Source organism: Neofelis nebulosa, chromosome 18, assembly GCF_028018385.1.
Source record: "Neofelis nebulosa isolate mNeoNeb1 chromosome 18, mNeoNeb1.pri, whole genome shotgun sequence".
NCBI lineage: Eukaryota > Metazoa > Chordata > Mammalia > Carnivora > Felidae > Neofelis > Neofelis nebulosa.
In genome coordinates, this window is record NC_080799.1 from 7746539 (window position 1) to 7759665 (window position 13127).

Genomic DNA, 13127 nt, shown 5'->3' on the forward strand with positions numbered 1-13127 from the left:
ACTCAACAAACATTAGGTATGGGGACCTGCTGTGCGCACAACCTAGCGAAGTGGGGCAACTGGGTTGAGACGGGGAGGAGTATAGAAAAAAAGGAAGCAGGAGTAAATAAAAGGTAGGTGGGACCGAGAGTAAAGAGTCTGGATGGATTCCCAAATCACCATCTTCACTCTCACTGTCGCGTTGGGGAGAGCTCATTGCCGCCCGCAGCCCTGACCCCTGGGGCTGGGCCGGGGCTGCTGCTGTCTTTCCAGAGGCTGTTTCCTGTCTGGCTCCTGGGGGCCCTTGGGATGGCTGGGAAGGCCCTTCCTCTCTTTGCCGCCTCCCCACCCCCCATCCCATCAGTTAGAGGGGAGGGTCCAGGAAAACAGTGCTCCTCCCACCAACCCCCTTATAAGTCAGGTCACCTTTGGAGGGGGGGCGCTGCAGGAATCCGCCAGTGAAGAGCTGGAAGAAAAGGGTTTAACTCAGAAATTTAAGGGAGACAGAGTCTGGAGTTGCTGAGGAGCCGAGAGAGTGAAGGAACACTCCTTGCTGCCCAGGACTTTGGGGAGGGAGGTGGATGGAGGGGGGGTGAGGAGACTGCCAAGCGCTTCTAACCCCCCCAAGAGGACAGCTAGGCCTGCAGTGACCTCTTGTCCCAGCGCACTTATCTTCCGGCCACAAGTGTGCTCCCCACACCCCTGCCCTTCCTCATGGCCCTGCCTGGGTCCTGCTCCGGGGTGGGGGGTCACGGAGGGCAGGAAACAGCCGGCTTGGCTGGAGCCAGGCAGACCAGGCCAGGGCCAGGAATCCCCTCCTCCCTCCTTGATCCAAGCCATATCTCCCTTCTCTCACTCAGCTTCTCCTCCAGGTTAAACACCCACCTCCTCACTCGGAACACACACACCTTTCCCTGGTTCTCACTACACACTCAAATTCTTTCCTCCAAAAGTTATGTCTCTATCTCTTCCTGGGCTCTGTGCTCAACCTCCTTGTGCCCTTGATTGCTTGAATTGTCTTATTTGGTTGGGACCCCTGATGGGGTGGGGGGTGGATGGCCTGAATGGTAAAGAGAGACCCACACAGATGCACAGAGAAATGAGGCAGGGGGTAGTGAGGGCTGATGAGACAGAGGGGTGCAGCTCACTGCAGATTCGAACCCTGTATTTCTGACCCCTGAGAACCAGGCCCCCTCAGCTATAGGGAAGAGAACTCAGATAAGAAAATACCCAGTTGAGGGGCGCCTGGGTAGCTCAGTCCGTCAAGTGTCCAACTTCGGCTCAGGTTATGATCTCATGTTCATGAGTTCAAGCCCCAAATCGGGCTCTGCGCTGACAGCTCAGAGCCTGGAGCCTGCTTTGGATTCTGTCTCCCTCTCTGTCTTCCCCTCCCCTGTTCACATTCTGTCTTTATGTCTCAAGTATAAATAAATATTAGAGAAAAAGAAAATACCCAGTTGATCCCTTATCATGGGGTCCTCAGTCCCCACCCCTCTCATCATGTAAGCCAGTTCCCAATATCTAATGTATACCAGTAAAAGAATGAATAATGGGGCACCTTGCTGGCTCAGTCAGAAGAAACTGCAATTGTTGACCTTGGGGTCATGAGTTCAAGCCCCACATTGGGTGTAGAGATTATTCAAATAAATTACATAAACATAAAAAGAACACAAAAAATAAATAAAGGAATCAATAAAATAAAGCTGTTATTAAGCATCTGCTATGTGCCAAGCGATCACTGTGCTAGTTTGCAGATTTGTAAAGCAAGGCTCCTGGCCTCAAAGATCTTCTAATGGGGCAGGAATCCCATTATTTCCCCTTTCCTTGGAGATGATATCTGAGCTTTTCACTCCAATGCTCAGGAGTGTCTATCCTGTGAGTGTGAAGTCATTTCCTCCACCCTCCATCCACCCAGGACTACTTCCTAGCAAAGCTAATTCAGTATCTACTGTATTACATTACGTAAGTGAGCAGCCAAATCACTACCTGGATGGATGCTTGTGGAACAGACCTGAGCAAATCTCGGGTGCTCCTTCCTTCATTATTAGAGTGCTTCACTGACCTCTCACCCCAAAATTAGGCTGTCACCCCCTGTTCCTTGCCTATGATCATCGCCATGGCAGTACCTGTGTAGAGCATCCCCACCCCAACAGCTGGTCGGGCTTTTAAATTATTTATTTATTTATTTATTTATTTATTTATTTATTTATTTATGTTTAAACGTTTATTTATATTTGAGACAGAGAGAGACAGAGAATGAACGGGGGAGGGTCAGAGAGAGAGGGAGACACAGAATCTGAAACAGGCTCCAGGCTCTGAGCTGTCAGCACGGAGCCCGACGTGGGGCTCGAACTCACGGACTGCGAGATCATGACCTGAGCCTAAGTCAGACGTTTAACCAACTGAGCCACCCAGGCGCCCCTAAATTTTTTATTTTTAAGTATATATCTCTATACCCAAAGTGGGGCTTGAACTTACAACTTCAAAATGAAAAGTCACGTGTTCTACCAACTGAGCCAGACGGGTGCCCCAGGTTTCCTTTTTGCTACCCACATCATGACAGTTATTTGGCGCAGTGTTGGAGTTAGGACTTTCCCTATATGTAATAAACAACAAATCATCCCTTTCACTGAAAATTCTAGAAATTGTCATTCCTCCCCCCATATCCCAGTGCCCTTCATAGCGTGCACCTCACCCTGTCAAGTCTAGAGTTAAGTTTAGTGGAAGCCCATGAAGTTTAAGCTTCCGCACCCCTCACCTGACTGCCCCTCCCACTGTCCTGGTTAATGAGTGCCATCAATTTAAACAGTTTTTAAGGTGAATTCCAGCACAAGAATGTTTGAAATAGCCTGAAATCTTACGGCCCTTGCACAAAGGGAATTTGGTAGAGGTTTCAACATTGCCAATAATGAGTTGTAAACCTCAGTGAGATCTTTATAAACTTTCAATAATGAAAGGAAAAAAAAGTCAACTGGCCATAATAGAGGGAAGATGGAGACAAAGAGAAATAGAAAGTAGTATTACAGAGTCATTATCATATGAAGAGGTAGCCCCAGTACACAGGTAAGAAAAAGGTAGGACATTATACAGGTGTGTTGGGCAATTATTTACTACACTTAGCCTGTTTTTCTCGATTTGGTAGTATTTATGGTAATTGTCATCTTAACTTTTGCTGTGATTTCTACATTTATTTTTTTTTAAACATTTATATTTGAGATAGAGAGTGTGTGTGCGCGTGCGGGGGAGCGGGAGAGGGTTAGAGAGAGGGGGAGACACAGAATCTGAAGCAGGCTCCAGGCTCTGAGCTGTCAGCATGGAGCCCGACGTGGGGCTGGAACCCACGAACCGCGAGATCATGACCTGAGCCGAAGTCAGAAGCTTAACCAACTGAGCCGCCCAGGCGCCCCCGTGATTTCTGCATTTAAGCAAACATTAGCTTTTATACCTAATTTCAGCTTCACAATTTTATTTTCTTAAGGTGGGTTCCCCATGTTATACAAACTTCAGGACTCACAAAACCTGAATCCACTCCTTGTCTGACCACCAGGCATCTTCCCAAACTCACCATATGTGAAATTGTAATAGACACAAGTGTAAAAGATTTTATAAATTTATTAGTGATTGTATTTTCATTGTTTGTGGTCCCAGGTTTCCTAAAAGCGGTACAATGTGTGTTGTGCTCAACACTAAGTCCAATGCAAGTCTGGCCCATGTACATACTCAGTAAATGTACATACTTATTCCTTTATTAACTAGTCATTCTTTAATTCACTCAGCATTAATTAATTAATTAATTTTTGAGAGACAGAATGAGACAGAGCATGAGCAGGGGAGGGGCAGAGGGAGAAGGAGACACAGAATCTGAAGCAGGCTCCAGGCTTCGAACTGTCAGCACAGAGCCGGACACAGGACTTGAAACCATGAACTGCGAGATCATGACCTGAGCCGAAGTCGGACACTTAACCAACTGAGCCACCCAGGCACCCCAACTCAGCAATTATTATTATTCTAAGTTTATTTATTTATTATGAGATAGCAAGTATGTGCACAGGGGAGGGGCAGAGAGAGAGGGAGAGAATCCCAAGCAGGCTCTGCACTGTCAGTGTGGAGCCCCACTTGGGGCTCGAACCCATGATCCACGAGATCATGACCTGAGCAGAAACCACGAGTCGTCATTTAACCGACTGAACCACTCAGGCACCCCTCAATGATTATTTATTGTACTTTTGCTATGGACCAGGACTGGAGACACAAAGTCATCCTTGACAGCCCAGGGGAAGAAACAACCACGAAACTTCAACAGAACGCAGGAAGCTATGTGTGGAGCATAAGTAGTGGCATACAGAGGGTCCTATGGGATCCCAGGGGGAGCACACGTAATCCAACCTGCGGGTTCAAGGTGAACTTTCTGGAGAAGATGATGCTGTCTGACTGGAGTCCTAGAGGAGATTGGGGGAAAGGTTGCTTTAAAGGCAGAAGGGGGCGGCGCCTGGGTGGGTCATTTGTTGAGTGTCTTACTTCAGCTCTGATTGTGATCTCACTGTGGGTTCAGGTCCTGCATTGGGCTCTGTGCTGACGCGTGGAGCCTACTTTGGATCCTCTGTCTCCCTCTCTCTCTGTCCTCCTCCCCTCAAAAATAAATAAACATTAAAAAAAAAAAAAGGCAGAAGAAGAGCAAAAACAAGAGTGTGGACGTAGTGAGATTGTCCCTGTGCTGCCAGAGTTCAGGACACCAGGGTGTAGATTGCCAGGACAGTGACAGTGGATGAGCTAGTGACATGAGCAAGGGCCAACCTGACATCACAGGACAATCCTGGAGTGTAGGCTTGTCCTGAATACCTGGGGAACCACTGAAGGGTTTGAGACAAAGAGGCAACCCTATCGGATTTGTGTAGAAAGACCCCATGTGTCCAACTTTGGAGAGTAGATTGAAAGGGATCAAGACTGGGGTGCCTGGGTGGCTCAGTCGGTTGGGCATCCGACTTCGGCTCAGGTCATGATCTTGAGGTCCATGAGTTCGAGCCCCGTGTCAGGCTCTGTGCTGACAGCTCAGAGCCTGGAGCCTGTTTCCGATTCTGTGTCTCCCTCTCTCTCTGACCCTCCCCCGTTCATGCTGTCTCTCCCTGTCTCAAAAAATAAATAAATGTTAAAAAATATATATATGAAAGGGATCAAGACTGAAGGCAGAAAAACCACATGTAGGTCTCCAAATGACAGTAAGGGCTTGAAAGGACAGAAGTATGCGCTCACATGTGAGAGCAGGTAGGTCTTGGAGCCTGGCCATGGGAGTGGGGGAGACTGAAATCAAGTATGGTTCAAGTTTCAGACTCTGGCAGCTAGGTAGGAGCCAGGGGACTGGAGCCACCAGGGAGGAAGGTGTGGGCAGGTTGAATTTGAGATCCCTGTGTATCATCCAGAACGCAGGTCCAGCAGTCAACCATACAGGCATTCAGGGGCAGCTTTTTGGCAGGAGATACAGGTTCAGGGGTTACTGGCATATGATGGTGATTGGAACCTGTGCCCAGTGGGAGGGGGGTTGGAGGAGACTATAGATTGGAAAGGTGGAGGAAAGCCTTACACTTCACTATTTATTTATTTATTTATTTATTTATTTATTTATTTATAAAAGCAAACATTATCATATTTAATTCATCATAAGAACTCTTAGGCAGGATGGGCGTTATTCTGACACCCACTTTATTTTTTCCTTTATTTATTTATTTATTTAAATGTTTTATTTATTTTTAAGACAGAGAGAGACAGAGCATGAGTGGAGATGGGGCAGAGAGAAAGGGAGACACAGAATCTGAAGCAGGCTCCAGGCTCTGAGCTGAGAGCACAGAGCCCTACGCGGGGCTCGAACCCACGAGCTATGAGATCATGACCTGAGCCGAAGCAGGATGCTCAACCAACTGAGCCACCCAGGCGCCCCTCCTTTATTTATTTTTTAATGGTTATTTATTTTGAGAAAGGGAGAGCGCAAGCAGGAGAGGGACAAAGAGAGAGAGAGAGAGGAGAGAGAATCCCAAGCATGTTCCGCACTGTCAGCGCAGAGCCATACGTGGGGCTCAAATTCACGAATGAGATCATGACCTGAGCCGAAACCAAAAATCAGACGCTTAACCGACTGAGCCACCCAGGGTGCCCTTCTGACATCCACTTTAAAGATGAGACGGGCCCAGGTTAAGTGAGCCGTCCAATGTACTTGGCCAGTAGTCAGCAGGTTGGCTGACTCCACTGTGGCACTCAGCATACAGGCTGGCCTTCCAGCCCCACCCCCAAGGACCTGAAGGACACCGATGTCCTTTTCCTCCTCCTTCTCTCAGCCAGGCCAGCCAGAGGGCATCTCCCCCCTTTGCCTTGCCCTTATCTTCTAGGAAGGACTGGCAGAGCTCACACCAGAAGCCAAGGCTACCAGAGGGTAAGAAATTGGTGAGAAGGTAGGGGAAGGAGCTGAAGACTAGAGCTAGAAGGGAGAGGTGGAGGAGGAGTGGTAGCAGGGGAGGAGAGGTATCGGGAGGCTCATTGTCCCAGCTGGGAAGTCTTTTGTTTCCTCTCTTCCCTTGGCAGCCTGACAGGATATGAGGCCAAGCCCCCTCTCCATGCCAGCATCCCCCCACCCACTGAACGTGGCCCTTCCCTTACCATTGTGTCCTTGACAGGAATGGGGGGCAGGGGCATTGGCTCTAGGAGGGAATATAAGTGGCTGCGGGGCTAGGCTACTAGGGTCCAGAAGGGACAAGAAGACCCCGGGGGCGAGGGGTGGGGGTGCTGGTTCATGAAGTTTAGCAGAAAAAGCTTTGTGCCCGGGGAGAAGCAGGAAGCCAGGCCTGGGTGGGGCCAGCACAGAGGGTAGCAGGTCGGGCCAGGGGGAGGTAGGTTGGGCCCCAGAGGAGATGACGCAGGGCTTCAGGCCTTTCCCAGCCCCCCCCCCCCCCCCCATTCCAGCCTGTGGGCCTGAGAGCTCACCTGAACTGCACTGTCCCCCCCACCCCCTCCATTCCCAAAAGTTGACATCAACCCTGCTAGGGCAGTTGGGATCTGGCAGAGCCCAGGAAACTCAGGTGTCCTGCCCGGGGCCCTCCACGTCCACTTCGCTGGATTCCCTCCCTCCTCGGGATCCAGGGGTCTGGCCTCCCACTCTGGTCCTCCAGGAATCCTGGAATTTCATCCCTCCCCTCCGCTCCCTCCTGGACCATTTTGCTCCATCAGCTGTTCCTGCAGGAAGGGCGCCCGCTCAGCCTCGCCTCTCTTCCCGAGCCTTTTGTTTGCTGGGTCTGCAGGAAATTGCAGGGGCGGTGGCCAAGGGCTCATCTGCCCCTGGGGCCTGGGGGAGGGGGTCCGGATTCACGAGACTTAATCCTGGGGAGCTCACCCCGCTCTGCGGGGTCGGCGGGGGGGGGGGGGGGGGGTGGCGGAATTGTGGATCGCCAGGGAATTCACATTTAGGGCCTGAACTCTGAGTGGGGCACCTGCGGAGTGGATTAGACGTCCTTGGCCCCGAGAGGCAGTTCGGGTGTGTTCGGGGGTGCCCAGAACTGGAGGCTGGACTGACACTGTGAGGTCACTTAATAGGTTGACCGAGGAGCTTGCACCAGGGGCGAAAAACCCAGATATTGAATCCCAGAACCTCGTCCTACACGCCTCGGATGACAGCGATCCCAAGCAGTGGGGAAGCAGCAGTCAAGTCACACCAAGCATCTCCGAGAATGAGCTAATGCCTTTCTCCTCAAAAAAAAAAAAAAAAAAAAAAAAAGGTGGGGAGGAGGACCAGCACGTAGCCCCCGAATTCGCGCCTTCCCAGGACGCAACCGCAGACTTAGGCGAGGCGTGGACGCTCTAGCGAGCCGACGCCCTCTCGTTGGTTGCCCTCTCTCTGAGGCCACCCTGGGCGCAGCCATCTTCCCTTCCCAGCAGGCGGGTGGCGCCCGGTGCAGTCACGTGAGGAGCAAGTTTCCCAACCCGTGCAGGCGACTGTCTAGCAGTCTTCTAAAGCGGCAGAACTACAGTAGCGAAGAAAACAAAAGTTCCTGTTTCGCGGGGGTTGACTTTTTTTGGGGTCTAGGCAGGCAGTGAACAAGATAAACAAGTATATGACGTATATTAGATGGTGTTAGTGCAATGGAGAAAAAAAAACGGGGATGGGATGAAGGGTGTGGTTCAATTTAAATGAGATTGGTGGAGGAGATTTCAAGAAGACGTCAAAATTTGCGTCCAGAACACCAAGGAAGCTCATGCCCTGTGGGCCACAGTGCGTTCTTGGAGGCTGGCGCAAGGAGATGAGGAGAGTCGGGGGGGGGGGGGGGGGATGCAGATTGGATAGGGCTACATGGGTAGAGTGGCCATGAAATACATAGACCACTCCGACTCAATTCTGAGCCAAAGGAACACTATTAACATTTACACTAAGGCAATGGGCATAAACTTTGTAGTGGGACTATAGTTGATGAATCATGAGGTAAGTATGTTATCCTAATTATTAAAGCTTTTGTCTTTTACAATGGCAAAAATAGGAAACTATTGGAGAATTATTTTTTATTTTTATTATTATTATTTTTTTTTAGTTTACGTTGAGAGAGAGAATCTCAGGCAGGCTTTGAGCCATCAGAGCAGAGCCCCATGCAGGGCTTGAACTCACAAATCTTAAGATCACGACGTGAGCCCAAACTAGGAGTGGAAGCCTTAACCGACTGAGCCACCCAGGTGTCACTATTGGAGAGTTTTGAAAAGAGAAGCATCACGAACTGATTCTTGCTTTAATAGCATCCTAAAAAAAAAAAAAAAAAAAAAAAAAAAAAAAAAAAAAAAAAAGATTTTATTTTTAAGTAATTTCTACACCCAACGTGGGACTCAAACTTACAACCCGGAGACTGAGTCGTGCATTCTACTGACTGAGCTTCCCAGGTGCCCCCTTAACAGCATCCTTCTAACTGCTCTTTTGAGAACAGACTGCAGGAACAAGGGCAGAAACAGGAAACCAGTTAGGGGGGTGTTGCCATAATGCAGGTTAAGAGATGATGGTGGCTTGGAGTAGGGTGATAACATGTGGTTGGACACTGGTAATATTTTAAAAGTAGGGGCAAAAGGAATTGCTGATGGGTTGGATGTGGGATGTGAGAGAAGGCATAACCCCCAGGTTTTTTACCTAAGCAAATGGAAAGGTGGGAAGACCATAACAGGAGTAGGTTGTGGGAGGAAGTTTAGGCGTTTGATTTTGGAATATACAGAGTTTGAGCTGCCTGTTTGGAGTCCAAGTGGAGATGTCAGTGTGTTGTTGGACATACAGTGTGGAGCTCACATCTGGGCTGGAGATACACCCTTGCTACACCATCATAGAGATGGTATTTAAGACATTGAGACTGGAAGTGGTCACTGAGGGAGGGAGTGTAAATGGTGAAAAGAAGTCTGAGGACCGAGCTTCTGGTCTTTGGTGAAGCCTCCAGTCCGCAGTGCCTTGTGGCTGTGCCTCCAACATCTAGGAATGCTCCAGAGTTAAGATAAGAGAGGAGGAAGCCAAAGAGACCGAGCAGGAGGAAATGCGTGAGTGTGGTCTCCTAGAAGAAGAGGAAAGTGGTGGAGGAGAAGATGGTAATCAAATGCAGACATACCTCAGAGATAGTACAGGTTTGGTTCTGGACCACTGCAATTAAAGTGAATATCACAAGAAGGCCTGTCAAATGAATTGTTTGGTCCCCAGTGCTCATCACAGTCATGGGTACACTGCACTGTAATCTATTAAGTGTGAAACAGCATTATGTCTAAAATCCATGTACACACCCTAATTAAAAAAGACTTCATTGTTTAAAACTGCTGACCATCTGAGCTTTCAGTGAGTTGCAACCACTGACCACAGATCACCCTAACAAATATAAAAATAATGAAGAAGTTTGGAATACTGCGAGAATTACCAAAATGTGACAGGCATGGAGTGAGCAAACACTATTGGAAAAATGGTGCCAAAAGACTGGCTCCATGTAGGGCTGCCACAAACCTTCAATGTATAAAAAAAATGCAGTATCTGTGAGGTGCAATAAAGCGAGGGGCAATAAAACGAGGTATGCCTGCATGTCAACTGATGATGGTTTAGTAAAATGAGGACTGAGCAGCAACCCTTGGATTGACAGAGTGGAAGTCACAGGTGACTTGATGGGCAGTTTTTTTTTTTTGCTGCTGAGGGGCAAAAGCCTAAATTTAGTGGGTTTATTGTTATTATTTTATTACTTTTATTATCTATTTATATTTAATGTTTATTTATTTTTTTTTTTTTTTATTTTTTTTTTCAACGTTTTTTATTTATTTTTGGGACAGAGAGAGACAGAGCATGAGCGGGGGAGGGTCAGAGAGAGAGGGAGACACAGAATCAGAAACAGGCTCCGAGCCATCAGCCCAGAGCCCGACGCGGGGCTCGAACTCACAGACCGCAAGATCGTGACCTGGCTGAAGTCGGACGCTTAACCGACTGCGCCACCCAGGCGCCCCTTTAATGTTTATTTTTGAGAGAGAGACAGAGCACGAGCAGGGGAGGGGCAGAGAGAGAGGGAAACACAGAATCTGAAGCAGGCTCCAGGCTCTGAGCTGTCAGCACAGAGCGGGACCTGGGGCTCAACCCCACAAACTGAGAGATCCTGACCTGAGCCAAAGTCACATGTCCAACCTACCCAGCCACCCAGGCATCCCATCTTCACATTTCTTTTTAAATCCACTAGGGGCGCCTGGGTGGCTGGGTAGGTTGGGCTTCCCACTTTGGCTGAGGTCAGGATCTCTCAGTTTGTGGGTTGGAGTCCACGTCAAACTCTGTGCTGACAGCTCAGAGCCTGGAGCTGCTTCGGATTCTGTGTCTCCCTCTCTCTCTGCCCCTCCCCTGCTCTCTCTCTCTCTCTCAAAAACAAATAAATATTAAAAAAATTAAAAGAAAAAAAATGTGAGGAGGGAGCCTGGGTGGCTTAGGGCTAAGTGTCCGACTTTGGCTCAGGTCATGATCTCATGGCTCGGCTCGTGAGTTCAAGCCCCACATTAGGCTCTGCTGTCAGTGCAGAGCTCACTTTGGATCCTCTGCCCCCCTCTCTCTGCCCCTCCCCTGCTCTCTCTCTCTCAAAAATAAAAAAAAAAAATAAATGTGAGGAGGGATTGGAAACAGTATAGACAACTTGTTTAAGGAGTTTTGCTATATAGAACAACAAAGAAATGGAGCGATAATGGGGGAGTGTACAGTGTATTCAAAAAAGATTTTTTTTTTCCTTTTTAAGACAAGACGGGGGGAAAAAAAAGCATATTTGTATATCTGTGGGAATGAGCCAATGAAAAGAGAAAACAAGACGATTAAATGGGATGTAGTGGCAGGTTGACCTTAGCTGGGAGCATGATCATCAGTTCATCACTACTGACAGGAGGAGGGCACAGCGGAGCGTGGTGGTGAATTAGGAGCTTTTAGTCTCTTGGTGGCTTCTGTTTTCTCGCCGAATTGGGAAGTGAGATGGTGCTGAGGAGCTGTACAGGAAGCACAGAGGGTTGAACAGAGAGGGGTGAGGATGTAAGTCATCTAGGAGTGCAGGAGAGTGACTGGACTAGAGAAATCTCGTCTGAATGCTGGGCAGCATGAGGGCACACTTCAGGCTCATGGTCATGAATTTGAGATGAGCTCCCATAGTTGGATGTTTTCTTCAGCCACATTTAGCTGCTTGGGCAGGTTCAAGCTGGGCGGGGAGTTGCATTTACCTGGGCTGTGGTTTTGCCAGGAGGTTAATAAAGTGAGAGAGGGACAAGGGAGAGCTTTTCACTGACCATGAACTTTAAGCTGGATAAGAAGGGAAGTGAGTGGGGGACTGGGAAGAGGGCAGGATCAGTGGATTGGGGTGCAGTGAGGTGGAGGATTGTTGGGGTCAAGGCATGACAAAGACCCTTTCCTTGACCAAACTTCAGTCAGGCTTCTCTGAGCCCTCTTTAGACTTGGCCCCCATCCTTGCTGGGCCTGCCTCGCCTGGCCTAGTTTAGGGAGAATCTTCCCACCCTTGATACTTGATATCTGATCACCCTGGCCTGCCTTCAGCAAGAATCCTAAGTCTGTTTAGCTAGAACCCCCCCATGCTCTTTGTAATTTCCCATCGCTGACTCCCTCGTTCTGCTTGTTGGCTAGAAATGCCCAGCTGCCTTTGCTGTAGAGCCCCAACTTTTTCCCCTATTGTGACCGTTCTGACACCTATTCGAATGGTCCTGAATAAAGTCTTCTTTACCATTTTAACAAGTGTCAGATTAATTTTTTTCCCCCTTAGGAGGCATACCAGAAAAGGTGAATGGAAAGGAGGGCCTGCAGTTATTTACTGGCAAGGACAACATCTGGGCACAGCCACTGGGTATCGTGGAGCGTGAGATCTATGCAGATCTGTGTTCAAGCAACTGCCACGGCCGGATATTGGAAGTCTCATCAGTACGGATATTGAAATCATCAAAAACTGCGACAGGATGGTGCTGGAGAGACCTCGAGCCAAACTCTGTTATGGTTAGCAGCGATGACCACTGAAGATGCCACAGTTCAGTTGCTCATGAGACCTCTCCCTGGCAAAGCCAACCTTTGGGCTGCTTTAAGCCGGTTCCTCTCCTAGGGACATGTTGCAGAGAATCTATAGCCAAAGGCTAGTGACCCTAAAAGCACTGTTCATTTTCTGAGGCTCAAATGACGGTGTAGCCACAAAGGACTATGTCAAAGTTTAGCAAGTGATTACGAAAGCTCTCCCAGCTTCAGCTTCCCTAAGAAGTACTTACCTCACAGAGTGCTTATGCATATATAAGGTAGCACGACGTGCAAATAACTTACTGAACGTTTCGGCATTGTTTTCGAGTGTCGGTCAGTTCATCCAACCCTCTCGCAGCAACCTCATGCAGGCAGGGCTCTATTTAGTCCCCGTTTTATAGATGAGGAAACGTTACCAGGTGGTGCTACTGTTGATGGTAACTGTAAAGAGTGAGGAGGGGAGGAGGTCCCATCTCCCGGAGGTTCACAAGTCCTGTCATGTCTGTTAGAGGGGACGACACCTTGCAGGGAGGCTGGAAGGCGGCAGGAGGACCTTGCGGACCGACGGTGGCCGGCGCAGCCAGGGCTCTTCCGGACCAGCGGCCGATGGCTCCCTCCGATGGCGGACGCGGAGAACGCA

At 49.0% G+C, this 13127-nt stretch overlaps 1 long non-coding RNA gene across 1 annotated transcript; it reads right to left on the reverse strand.

The window, feature by feature from the left end:
* Positions 1–11190: 11190 nt before the first annotated feature.
* Positions 11191–12722, reverse strand: LOC131501344 (uncharacterized). Its single transcript, XR_009256759.1, has 2 exons — positions 12298–12722; positions 11191–11466 (listed from the first exon to the last, which is right to left on the reverse strand). It is a non-coding gene; the product is annotated as an uncharacterized LOC131501344 (long non-coding RNA).
* Positions 12723–13127: the final 405 nt, after the last annotated feature.